Raw genomic sequence first — 14,172 nt, 5'->3', positions numbered from 1 at the left:
GGCCACAGCGATGCTGGCACAAATATAACGTTCAAAACATTTCTTGTGTTAATCCATAGAGATTATTGTTCTAATCTGCACACCTAATCTTTGGAAAATGACCCCATATTTTGTGTGTTATCTCATGTTTTTGTCTATTCCGCTCTGGATTATTCTAGCCTTCATCACAATAGCAGCAAATCATGTTCAACATATGATTTAGAGAGAGTTTACATTGAAATGTCCCCATGTAGGCCTGAAGGGAAACCTCCCAGAATGCACCAGGGCAACAAACGGATGGATTGTGTGATTAGTGATTATTGTGTTTCAGTGCGTTCTACAGTGTTTCCGGTCTCGCCACAGCACCAATGTTGATCTACAGTTAGCGACTAAAGGGGCATTCCACCGATTTCACACATTAAGTTCAACACACGAGTCACAAGGTCAGTGCTCAGCCTGTGATTACAGTTGTGTAATGTCTTTGGTGACGGGGGAATGATCTCAGACTGTATATTAGAAATGGCCGTAGTCATCACCCATTGGTTTGTAGATTACGGTTTTTCAAGCAGTTTTGCTGTCACCATCTTGGAATTATGCAACCAGTGAAGGAAGCGACCATATTTGGACTGTGGAGGAGCGACGGGTGGATCTGATGAACACAACCTTACTGGATCTGGATCCATCTGGCATCTGGTGCGAAGCCAGATTATAAACATGGTATTATATTGTAATGGTTATTTTTGTCTAAAAAAAACAGACAATAAAATAAATAAATAATAATAATGTATAACTTCACCTGCAAAATGTTTGGCCTAAATACAATACAATATTTCCACAATATATATATATATGTTGTGTTCATGATTGTTAACTTCGGCACGAGCAGAGTAGACAATCATCTCAGAGGTGACGGCAAAAAAAACCTTGACCCTTTGGATTCGTGGTCCGACAATAAACTTAAAATTCAGGACACATAAAATAGGCCTACTTTTAGCAGATGAATGTGAAAACAGCCTTCTGGTCACAAGTAACAATAAGCAAAACTCTTTGTTTTAGTGGAGGGGGGCTTAAAAGGTGGGAAATGACCAGTGAGTGTGATGTCACTGTATTTAAACAACTGTTTATTTGCTGTATATTTGGCCTCTTTTTTCAGGGCTGAACGTTTATTTTAATAGCAGCAGATACATTCACGTTTTCGGAACTAAGATTTCTCTTTTTGTATTATTTTAAACATGCGTGTGTTTTTTGTATTATTAAAAACATGCAGATCCTAAATGTTGTCATGTGGAGACAATGTTTTAGACCACAAACATTATCAAATCGGATTACTGATCTTTAACAAGACAAAGACAAATTTACTATGACATTTGGTAAAAAGGCTTTGTCTGAAAACGGATTATTTTGCTCAGCTCAGAGCGATGAAGTGAAGGCCATTACAAAAGTGATGCTGTGTTGATCTAATTTTCTCTGCTACAGCAGGAGTTTAGTGCCTTGCTCACTGGCTCAGGAAGTGGTGAAGAACCAGAGCCTCCGACCTAACAATGGCCCCTTTAATGGCGTGGGGCCACCCTGCTCCCCAGCCCCGTGGAACAGGACCTCAGCGTGTCTCCGGGTCTGACCTCCAGGTTGGGAAGCACTTTGCCAAAAGCAGACCTTCACTTTCCACACAATGAAGGCCTTAATCACGCAGCGCGGTGGCTGCTGGGGCCCCGCGTTGTGTCGGGGCCCTTGTTCCGAGGGGCTAATGGGCGGAGAGCTGTTTGTGTGCCTTTTTTTAATTCTCCAGGTCCCTGCTGTGGTACGTACTGCATAAGTAGGCTGGGGGGGCGCACACGCGCTGCAGCGCCACGCGCACACACGCGCGCGCACTCATGGTTTCCAGTGCAGATTTGGCACAGACACGCCGCGCCACGACCCCTCCGCCACGTCCGTGCGGTTCCGAGTCCTGTTGAAACTTTAGCGCAGAGAGGCGGGTAGACTCACCAGCTCGTCCCAGATACCGGATTAAATTCACCAGTTATTTTCTTTTTTTCCCACCCTTTTTTCTCCTCCTCCTCTTCTTCGTCCTCCTCCTCCCCTGGTTTCGTGTTACAAAGCCTTGGGAGGGAGTTGCGCGGAGAGCTAGTTCCTCTGTGTAGAAACTGAATGACAGAATCATATGGCTTGATTTGCCTTACAGTCCGGCCGTTTGAGAAAGAAAAAGACAAACAAATAGAGGAATTAAGAGAGAAAACTGCGGGCGACATCATCTCAAATTCATGAGGATGTGGAATAATTTGTAACTCTACCCCCCTCCCCCCCCCCCCCCCCTAAAAAAAGCAGAGATAACGGAGAAAGAAGAGAGGAGGAGAACAGGATACTGGTTCCGTGGTCAGAGGAAGACGGAGAGGACGGAAAGCGCAGGACGCGTCGCCCGCAAATCATCCGCACCATCCCCGCTTAGAAGGTAAGTTTGTGGCCGTTATTTTGTGTGAACGCTGCTGTGAGGACTAAAAGTAGGCTACGCGAAGCAAGCAGCGGTAGAAGACATCCCCCCCCCCCCGATCCGGAGTCTGCGGTTCTCCAACTGTTGCCACGAAGAGCCCTTTTTTTATTTTTCCTTGGAAATAGGACGCCGTCGGATACGTCTGCGGCGTTTAAACGGGCTCTTCGTCGTCGGGGGTCTATTTTTCGGGGCTTCTGCGTGCTGCAACTTTATCTCCAATTTGGCACGGTGTAAACACGGCGCACTGCGGCCACGAGCAGCTGGACGGGGGTCCACTCCGCGGCTGCACTGTAGTCGGGATCCATCCAGCTTCACAGGCACAGGTCCACGACCGGACCCGGAGCCTCCAACATCCACGTATCTGCTCTAACGACGCCACAGTCCTATCCGCACCACCAAGGGCTGATTATTCCTGTGTATTACGTGCCTGCAATATCTGTGCAATGTCTGTTTGGGCTAAAATGAACTTTTCGGAACATTTCTTAGATTGATAGTGTTTTGCATCTTCTATACCGTCAATATAATATTTCACTCATATTCCTAACTTACTTTATGACCTCTATTGGCTGCCTGAAGAGAGACTTTTATAGGTGCAATGACAAAGTCTCCTGTGCTCACATTGTTCCACTCAGCATCTTTCTGAAAATGGATATAGACATCATAAGAGTTCATTTCCACATAGTAGTTATGATATATGCCTACCAGCCACTTCTAATGCCAAAAAGTAACGAGTGAATCTATTTCTCACTTGCAAAAGCACTTATTGTGTCAATATTCATCTGACTTGAAATATTTGGTTGGAGTGCTTCCCCCCCTTAAACTCCTCCTGATTTTTGTTGCCTTAATGAAGTAAGTATTAGCTTCAGTTGAGTGATTATTGTAATTACTGAGGAGAAGGGCAGGCGTCCACACTGGACAGTGAGGAAGGATTTGTGTAAAAAAAAAAGAAAAGAAGTGGCGATTTAGGAGGAGGAGGAGTGGGGGGTCTTGTCTTTATTTTCTTTTTTTTTTACGAGCTGGATGGTGCCACTGCCAGTTAACTCTCAGACGGCACAGGGGGAGTGCGGCCCTTCGACATAAAGACAGCAAGTGTTGTGGGAGAAGTTAGTGCAGTCACGTTATTGCCATGTGGGATGGAGGGAGACTTTATGTGAGTGGATCCCCTTCCTGCCTCGACGTTTGTGTCATTTCTCGTACGGTTCGTGGGCGGCTGGTTTGAGGTGTTTGCGTACGCCAACCTGTTATTTGCAAAGACTAATGAAAGTGCCATAACCGGTAGGATTCTGCGTTGTGAGACGCACATTCACATTTGCAGTGTAGGGGAATGTAGCGGAGGGTAATCCCACCAAAAGCCACGCCGTCTCATTTGTAAAATCAAGTTCGCAGACCTTTAAGAACGGACGTAATCCTCGATATGAAAGAGACGATTATTCCAGACTGGTAGTCTAGTTTGGTGGTTGAAGCATTCCTCCTGACATCTGCATTATTCCCATGCAAGAAAAAAAGCCTTGAAAATCCAGTTTTATCCAGGCCAGTTGCCACAAAGAGACACACACACACACACACACACGCACACACACTGCAGCCCCCTGGCCCCAGATGTTAATGCCTCCATTGAGAGAGCCACAGGACTCCTGCCGACTCGATCTCTTCATTGTAGGACAGACAATGGGCTCCACATCCTGATGTCCAGCCTCCTTCCCATCTTCCCTCACACACTCCTCATGCTGCTCACGCACACACACACACACACACACACACACACACACACACACACACACACACACACACACACACACACACACACACAATTAAACAACATGGCCCAAACAAAGGGCCGCATGTATCCTGCCGTACATACAGAAACATGCCTTCACAGTCAGGTTCAGGCACAGCGGTGTGCAGATTCACACACAGTTTCCCGTACTGGCTTTTTAATATGTCGTTGTGCTGTTTGAGTACGAGTTGGACAAATCTGTTATTTGCAGTGCGTGTGTTTATGCGTGCCCCTCTGGGTGTTGCGCTCCCCGCTGCCGTCCACTTCGCAACAAGGCTGCAAAACCCCCCAAACCCGATTACTTTCATAAAAGACTAATCCGCTGGTTATTTTTGCCACCGAGCGATTTATTATTTTGTCTATAAAATGTCAGAAAACAAAAGAAAAATGCCCATCAAAGTTTCCAAAAGCCCCAAGATGACGTCTTCAGACTTTCAGCCTTCCATCCCGAAGCCATTTCTCTTCATTGTGTTTGGCAAAGGGCGACGGATTAGTGAGCTGAATGCCGTCCATCTACGCATTCGCCTCCATCGCTGTTCATGTGCGCGCAAATGTGACATAAAGTGTGTTTATGACACCAAAGGGCCCACGTTGCATCACAGCCGCTACATCGCCGCTGCGCCAGATGTCTCCCGTCTGCTGCGTGTGCTTGTGTGTTTAATCGCCAGCTCTGTGTCACATGCATCGCATCAGTGCAGCGGACTCTGTAACCCACATGGCGAGCAGCTGAATGCACAGTACACTCCCGTGATAACGCGCTGATTCCTCACCCTACGACACAAGGGCTCCGCATACAGCGGACACACATTGTGGCTTGTGTTCGGTGTTGGGCATGTTGTGGGAGCGTACGGCTCTGAATTCCCACTAATAATCATGCATTTCTGATGGTGGGAGAGGCTTTTTTTAATTTCACATCCTCCACTGAGCAACAGTAGACATGCCAGCTTCCCACGGTAGACTTAGCTTTCTTCAAAATATTCATTCCACCGACGATTTAATTCCTTCTCTGTCTGCCTTCTCTTCCCTTTCAGAAACTCTCTTTCGGCAGCAGATATGCTCCTCTTTTTGTTGTTTCTGCCATTTCAGATTGTCCTGCGTTTCCTGCTGAGTTGAAGGGAGTTCACGTCTCCGGCCGTGCCCTCTCTGTTCTGATGCTGCATGAGCAGAATGGACCCGACTCCCTTTTTCTGATGCCTCACAGTGTGTGTGTTTAGATGTGTTTGCGTTGAACAGAGATATGGTTCATGGCAGGCCAGATGCAAGGTCTGGAGAGCAGAAGCAGATGGGTATAGTGTGTGTGTGTGTGTGTGTGTGTGTGTGTGTGTGTGTGTGTGTGTGTGTGTGTGTGTGTGTCGGTGGGTGCTGTAGGGAACAGGCAGGAGGCAGGGCTACGCTGGACAGGCTGATGTTTAGAAAAGAGAGAAGGGAAGAAGCTTGTTTACAAGAGCGTCCCGGTATATGGGCTTTGGCAGGGTGCGGGGTCAAAGTGATACAAACCTTATGTTTTCATGCTTCCTGTGCATATGTGCCTGCATTAGGATTGCTGTTAGTTCATTACGGAGCAGGTTTACAGACAAAGCATTGTGTGTGTTGAGAGGAGGTGTGATATGTGCACAGCTGTGGACTAAAAATGACACCGTAACACCAGAACGTGAAATTCTGGCTCACTTAATCACACTCACACACACTATGGATTTCTAGACATTAGCATGTTATTGGCTCATTGATTACATTGCATCTTGTGGAATCATTACATTTTTCATTTTTTGTCAAAATGCAGTCCAAAAACCCTGAATCTTGTTGCTTCCTGTAACCGGGATGTTGCCTCCCGTCCTTCCTCCCTAACCTCCGGTGTAGTGCCCTTATTTCTTTTCGCATCAATTTTTTTGAGTTGTTTCATTGACCTTTGTTGCCGTCCGCCATCTGCTCATTTTTAAAAAGCCTTTCCTCCTCTAGAACAGCACCCTCTACTTCCTCCGTGTCCCAAGCAATCTTTCTTTCCGTGCCGTAAAGCAACCCAGGAGCAAATCTGCTTTGGCCAACATAGCTCAACACACTGCAAGTTAACAAAACATGACCAAGTGGACGGAAAACACCAGCAAATGAATGAAGAGGAATCAGTTTGACAGCAGATGCAGGACAGTTGGGCTTTCTGGGAGAAATGATGAACATGCATTGACAACTTACGTAAGCTAGTAAGTAAGGTATGAGTATTAGTAAGGTATGAGGGAAGACAGAGAGATGTTAGCTTCTCACCTAGCATTAACCTTTTGCTATCGCCCCAGTTTCATAATACATCCGTTATATAATTGCAAACAGTATGTATTATATAGCAATTGTCTTGCAGTTAGCATGCAAACATTGAATGATTTTGTGTGAAAGAAATGATCGGCTCAGGACATCTTTCACAAGGATTTTAAAACCTTTTATTTCTTATCTTCCTACCTCACCACCACCATGTATTTGAACAGTCAAAAGTCAAGCTTTTTATCTTTTGCATCACATACTTTATTTTAACGTTTCATATTTTCCTGGGTGAACACATTCTGTCCTCAAAAACCTGCTCAAAATGTACATGTACCACATACATGTAGTTACGTATGTCACCGTGTCACAGCAGATGACTGGTTCCCGATCAGATTGTTTTCCGTATCTCTTCATTCCGCTCCCATGTTGTGGAATTGCCTAATTTGTTATATTTATGTCGAGCATTTCCTTTCTAAATGGGACATGTGTATTGTCAGAGTGTTGATGGGGTTTTTTTATCTGCAGTGCCTTGAGCTGTTCCAGCTCCTTCCGGCTCGTTTGTTTACAGAAACGTGGAATCTCTCAAAGTTGATGCAGCCGCGCACAATTTATCGATGTCAAATAAAACTACTAATAGAACACAAACAAGCCGAAGCACGCACACACAAATCACAGTGCTCAACCTCCAGCCCCTCTCAGTGGCTTTAAGGCCTTTTGAGAAGTTTCCATCAGAAGGGGAAGATGGTTCCGGAGGGTTTTGGCAGCGGCTGTGATTGTCGCTGTTCCGAGACGAGTAGCGTTCGCTCCCTTTGAGCGCTCTCTCATCCTCTTCCTCTCTTGATTCGGCTCAGTTTGAGCAGCATAATGAGGTCATTTTCGCATTGCAAAGTGTAAGCATTACCACTTATATTTTATACATATAACTCAACTTTAATTGAACAGACAACTTCATATTTAGCCCATTGTGAGTGAAAACTTGGAGAGAGGAAAGTAGTATAATCCTTTCAGTGCGCCAGTACCCTGATGCCTCTGAAAGCTGTCTGTAAGGATCTTTCTCTCATTCTTTCAAAATCAATTCTGTCACGTTAAATGAAGTTGTCTTGGCATTCAAATTATGGCCCAAAAGAAAAGCAATACTTTCAGAATATTGGAACACAGGGCAGTAATACATATTTGCACCCTCTATGAATGATGTAGCCCCCCTTTGGGGCAATCAATAAATAAATAAGCCCTGCGGGAGGGAAAGTGTTTCCACGAATGTCAGGCTGGTGTAGAATCCAATATGGTGCATATGCTGACATTCCTGCAGGCAAATCTGTGGTACAAGTAACGCTGGGTGTAGCAAATAATTTCACTCTTGCAATCTGGAAGTTGTGTTTATCCACAGGAAAAGAAAAATCGAACAGGTATTGAACTGCGATTTGACGAGTACAAAATAAAATGGCGATTATTGTCATTGCTGCATTTATGGGGACTACACACGGCAGTGTGGTCGCAGCTCCAGAGGCTAAATCACGACTCTTTCTTTGGCGAAGGAATCACGTGGCCTACTCATGCCTCTTTGAGTACATGTTGTTTTCATCGGCTATAAAAGTTTGGAGTGAGATTTGGTCAGGGGATAGAGTAAGAATATCAGGGTGAGCCAATCAGAGGATGGGTCATGCATACCTTTATTCCATAGTGGGATTCCTAATATTGCACTCCGGAGACATGAAGCTTGTTCTTCTCTGGGCCAGTGGGGAGTGAGGTGGAGGGGCCTTCGACCTTTAGCACTGCTGCTGGTGTTCATTCTAGCCATCACTGAGTCATTTTCGTTGAAAGCAAAGTTCCATTACAGCGGTAGCAATGGCGGCGGTAGGCTACACATGAAATTGTACACTGCTTCCTGCTACATCGACCTGAATTGTAATGTCCCTTCTACTCCAATTCTATTTCTATTGGTAGAATGCAATGGTTAGAGGCCTCAGCCAAATCTAATTACTGTTGTCTGAAACAAATGAAGGAACCGGTGGCATGACATAAAGGTCTCTTCTACCGCACAGCAAACCCTCTATCTGTGGCTCTGGAGGTCCCGAGGAGAAGCTTGGTGGAGATGCTCTGGGTGGTTCGTGTCCTCTGCATTATTTATGAGTTGTTGAATGTGGTGGAGGAGAAGCCCTGACCTGCTTGTTTGTTACCAGCTGACCACTCCTGGCCATCTGCTGTCTCTCTCTCTCTCTCTCTCTCTCTCTCTCTCTCTCTCTCTCTCTCTCTCTCACACTCAATAGTCCCCTGCTCTTCGTGGATGATGATGCATCTATCAGTAACTAGCTGTCCATTCAAGTGTTTATGTAAAACAGGACACGCAGTGTTGGAGAGGTTGTGATGTGATTGAGCTGGGCTCTGTGAAAACGCTTAAATAAAAAGTGATGACAACTCAGTATTTCAATACACATGAACAGGCAGCGGGTTTGACAGTGAGCAATTGTGAAGGTGCTGTATCATGTGGAGTGAAGGGAAACTTTTTGCTTAGCTAAGCTAACCAGGCTGCAGGCTCAAGCTACGCATTTAGCGCTCAGACATCTGAGGGGAGTGGTATCAATCTTTTCATCTGGGAACAAAAGCAATTAAGCTTAATTCCCAGAAATATTCCTAATGAGTGGTCACTAGACTGTATAATCATTCAAATTTCCCGTTATCGTATCAATCCACTGGGTGGAGCCCATCCCTACTCATCCCAACACTCACAATAAGTTGATTGTGGTGAATTTTAATTATCGTGATAATCGTGAATATTGTCACGAGTGACTTGGAAATGCTGTCTAGCTTGTTATCATGGGAGAGAAGTGAAAAATAGATACAAAAGTTACATTTAATTTAAAAGGATTTAAAGGATGTTCACTCAAACAGATGTGTATCTTATCGTTGACACACTAAACATATTTGTTTCCTTAGCCAATGTAAAGTGGTCCCAGTATGTTTTAGAACCATTTTGAGCATATGTTGATGATTATCAGGATAATATGGTGAATTGCAATCATTTTGGCCACGATAATCATGACATGACATCCTCATACGGTCTCCCATGTCTCATTGCGAGTGTCTTTGGCCATGCGGTGTGTGTTTCTGAGCTCCTTACTGAGTCAAAGGCAGGCTTGGGGAGAGAATCTTCATCATATTTGATACTTGTCCAGTAATTTCTTCCTCGGAGAGCAGCTGCACTCATCTTTTCTGTTCCATCCTGGGCCTGCCCATTCCTGGCACTGGTTGAAATTGTAAAGCTGGACCGGAATCGAGATGATAATCTGCCCGGCCCTGAAAACTTGTCAGCGAGCCAACTGTGTTTCGGGGCCACTGTGTAAAGTATTTCCACGGTTTTCTGAGGCCCCCCGACGCACCTCTTCGTCGGTTGCTTGTTGTCGTGTTTGTCCCGACTCAGCAGATGTTTTTCTGGCTCAGTCTGCTGCATCGGGTTTTTGTGTACAGAGGACCGCCAGAATTGTTCTCTTTTCGTGTTGCTCTGGTTTTGGTGACACGTCAAATCTGTTTGGACGCGACGTGAATGCAGAGGTTCCTATTGTTTACTGACAGTGGTGATGGTGCTATATTCGTCTGCACTTTGCATGCCGAAGCTCTCACTTCGAGCTGTTTTCACGCATTGTTTCCTCGGTAGTGTATGCATGAGTATAAGCTACCAGCAGACGATATTAGCGGCTCATGGACTGGATATCTGTGACTGCGTGTGTGTGTGTGTGTGTGTGAGTAATGATGCGAGTGCAGTGCGCTGTAGGGTGTGTGTTGAGGGAAGTAGGCCCCTGCCCTCCTCTTCCCTGTGCTAACCAGAGCATGGTAGTTTGTTTTTATGACAGCCTTCTTTTGGCATTGTTCTGGTCCGATAGAGCTCACCCTCCCTACCGTGGGACTGGCCGTTAGTGGGCAGGAAGTGCCGGGAGCGCGCAGCTTGAATACACACACACACACACGGTAATGCAGACTTCAGCACGGCCAGCCCCTCCCAAGCTATCGCCCCACACATAAAGTTTTGAAAGGACAATAAAAAGTTGCCCTGCGGTTCGCAGGCTGGTAAGCTGCAGCTTATCCAGGAAGGAGCTGCAGCCGGGCTAATGGTCTCTCTCCAGGCTAGGCACTCCAGAGGGGCCCATGCAGGCTTATCGGCAGCAGGAGGGCCACGACATGACTGCTCTTTTAGAGCTAGGGTGTGGGAGTAGCTTTGCTTTTTCCTAGCCGTTAGGAGACCGGAAGCTACCCTTGCCTATGTCTTGTTGTGTTTGTCTATCAAAGTTGGCCCCTTCTAAATGAAACATAGAGGTTTACCCAGTGTGGCAATTTCAATGAAGGCTATCTAAGCATTGCATTGTTGTCCCATTTAGTCTGTGTAACCCTTTATTCCTCAAAAAGCAATGCTGGACCAGTGTGACTTTTACTACCGAGCAAGTTTTTCTTTCCAGTGCCATTGAGCCATTTTGGCAAGCGTGTAGAGGGTGTAGGGTGATGCGTGACACACTGTTCCATTGGAGATGTGTCAGTAAAGAGCCAGGAGTGAGATGCCTTGCTACTTGACTCATCAGGTTTTGCCTCGTTGGATCCTGACGATGACACCAGCATGGTCTAAACCCATGAGTTACTGCACCTTTTCTTCATTTATAATAAATGTTTACAGCAGTGCTGCGGTGAGGTCACCTCTCACTGTTACTGTTGCATTGTGCAAAAGACTTGTTAAAGGCAACCTTTTTCTGTGTGCCTTGAATGAAAAGTAAACACAGGCTTAGAAGTGTCATACCTAAATATCCTCAACCTGCTGTTTGTTTATGTTGCCATCTGCACGCCTACCTGCGTCCGCGTTACATATTGCATGCAATTTATTTGATCCTGCAGAAACCAGAATTCCTCGTGCAGTAAGAGATCAGACTTCTGACCAAAAGAACTGATCCTGGTTGTGGATAACATCTTTATACCCGGTGATGCTGTAATGTCACAGTATTGGATGGCTTCAACGTGATTAGCTCTGCTTGCAGTTTTCCTTCACATACTCTTCCACAAGCAGCCTACCTTCACAGTGGGAGCTTCCCAGTGTAACCAGAGCCTTTTGCTTTTTGAGGATTTATTACATTGTTGGACTTTTAAGGTTTTGGTTGTACCTGGATTTTTTATTGTTGTTTTTTTTATGATCACTAGTAGTCTTAAAATGAGTCTGTTCTATCTATGAAAATATTACATGGACATGCAACGGTTGGTGGTAAAAGTTTCGGTGCTCAAGTGCTCACGGGGACCTCCACAATGTTGGGAGTCAGAAACGAGTTAGCATATGGCCTCCTTAGCTACACAGCACTTACATTTTTGTGGGGTCGTGGTGGTGATATCATCGGGCAAAATCCAACTCTAAATGTCTGTGGTAGCTGCAGTGTAACTTTATTGATTCCCTTTCTCCGGGTCTGCTCTGCCACACTTTTATAGAGAAACCTCCCTGCTAGTTTTGCTTGATTATTCGTGCCAGCTCTAGTTAGCATCTCATTGGCCTCACCTGAAGTCCAGAACTGAAGGGTCACCTTTGAGCTCAGCTGTATCAGCAGCTGCTGCTCTAATAGTCCTGCTGTTGTGTTGGTTTGGCTTGTGGGAGGGAGTGTACGGCGGGGGCATGAAAGAAACCCCTTTTTGACGTTCCACAGGGCTAAGAAGTGGATGAAGTCATCATGACATCACCCATTGGTTTGTGGACTTGGTTTTGAAGGCTTGAGTCGGCATTTTGGCCACCGCCATCTTTTTTTGCAACCAGTGAAGAAAGTTATCTTCCATAATTCAAGGTGAACTTTACAGCTAAGTGTCAAAGACATCTTAGTAGCTATTTGCATTGCTAGCAACGGGAGCGCGGCCATGCTAGCAATCTGTCAGTCACCAGGTAGCCACGCCCTCACGCATACCGGAAAGAGAAAAGATAGCAGAAGAAACGCTGATCCTGTGTTGGAAAAAAATACAAAAAAAAGGTTGAAATCGAAATCTCATTTCAAAAAATGTTTGGTTTCTATTGGAAACGGGTGACATCCCAGTCAAACACTCATGTGGTGCTTCATTCATAAAACAAGGAAGTACTATGGTATTGATTTGGGACCATTTTGAGATGATGGGAGAGGATTTCTCTGTTTGCTTTGCTACCAGCTCCCAGACTCATTTGAAAAACATGCAGAGAGAGAGAGAGAGAGAGAGAGAGAGAGAGAGAGAGAGAGAGAGAGAGAGAGAGAGAGAGAGAGAGAGATTGCATAAGCGAGCAAGCTGAAGAATGAATGAGAGGGGGGGTTATTTTCTGAATGTTTCACGGCATCTACATTCTGAAGCGCAAAGAAATACCCATCAAACATTCAACAGATGATTTACTGTGGAAACAGACGCTCCTAGTTGAATTTCGCTCCTCTGCCTTTCATTCATTACATGCAACGTGCATCAGTGAATACAACGCTGCAGTAGAATTCGTCACAGGGAAATAAAATCAATGTGCGTTTACCGCTGCGACCACCAGCTACACCGTGTTATGCTCCAGGTCTTTAGACTTCGATGGAAATGCAAACAGTAGGCTGAAGGAACCTTTCAGTTCCATTAAAAGTATTCCCCCGAGACTGAAATGACCAGGAACACTTTGGTGGAAACACGGTGAGAGAGAGAGAGAGAGAGAGAGAGGGGGTCTGTTTTTGCCCCTCACCCACCCCTATCCTGCTCCAGACACACCTTTGACCCCCCCGGCTGGCTGCACTACCCCCCTCTGTCCCACTGCTCTTTTCCAGTCCACTGCTCTCTGCATGATGTCTGGCTGTCTGAGAAGGTGAAAAAAAGGAAGATACTCAGTGGATGAGGCCACAGTAATATGACAGTGAGGGGCGAGAGAAGCACTGGGAAGAATACAAGCGACGGCGATAAAGTAGATAAAAGTATACGGGTTGCCAGGTTTGGTCCACTTCTACAAAGAGACAGAGATTGGAAAGCGAGAAAAATGCCGGCCTGCCCAGACAACAGCTCTGAGAAACCACGATAAGAGTCAACAATTACACCATCAATTTCCAACCTGGCTTTCACCTTCTTCTCTCGCCCCCTCTTTCAATCTCTCACTCTCCCTCTATTTCTCCCTTCAGCCCCACTTTCTCCTGCTGTACTCCTGTAATAAACCTCTCCATATGCAGCCTGCAACAGTCATACACTTACATCTACATTGTGTCCTGCTCTGACACACTCTAGCCCCTTTTAGACAGACGGTTCCGCCGTAATGGTGGAAAGGCGAGTCAAAATATTTTGCGAACCGGAGCGTTTAGATAGAACTTTGTATGTCTGCGTTTAGATAGAACTTTGTATGTCTGCGTTTAGATAGAACTTTGTATGTCTGCGTTTAGATAGAACTTTGTATGTCTGCGTTTAGATATAACTTTGTATGTCTGCGTTTAGATAGAACTTTGTATGTCTGCGTTTAGATAGAACTTTGTATGTCTGCATTTAGATAGCACCCCGGCTTTGTGGAACGAATGAGACGTCACAGCATGACTGCAGTCTCGTCTGTGGACTCGTTGGCTGCGTGATGTATTCAATGAGCGTCGGACATCTGATTAGCTCGCTGCATCAACTACTAAAGGTGAACTTTTGCTCGTTGAATACTCCTGCAACGAAAAGACAGTCTAAAAGGGGATACACATTATATGTACTTTAT

General features: G+C 45.5%; 1 protein-coding gene across 2 annotated transcripts in view; it reads left to right on the top strand.

Moving 5' to 3' along the window:
- Positions 1-2,137: 2,137 nt before the first annotated feature.
- The window catches only part of sema4c (sema domain, immunoglobulin domain (Ig), transmembrane domain (TM) and short cytoplasmic domain, (semaphorin) 4C), a 93,366-nt gene continuing 81,331 nt past the window's right edge, over positions 2,138-14,172 (top strand). The window contains exon 1 of one of the 2 annotated variants that reach the window (XM_084024136.1): positions 2,138-2,425. The gene's annotated coding sequence lies outside the window, so the exon portion shown is untranslated. The remainder of the gene's footprint in view (positions 2,426-14,172) is intronic. The other variant, XM_084024137.1, reaches the window with a different exon arrangement.

The sequence above is a fragment of the Eutrigla gurnardus genome (genome assembly GCF_963514095.1).
Source record: "Eutrigla gurnardus genome assembly, chromosome: 13".
NCBI lineage: Eukaryota > Metazoa > Chordata > Actinopteri > Perciformes > Triglidae > Eutrigla > Eutrigla gurnardus.
The sequence above is the reverse complement of the archived record's forward strand: the minus strand, read 5'-3'. Positions and strand labels throughout refer to the sequence as shown.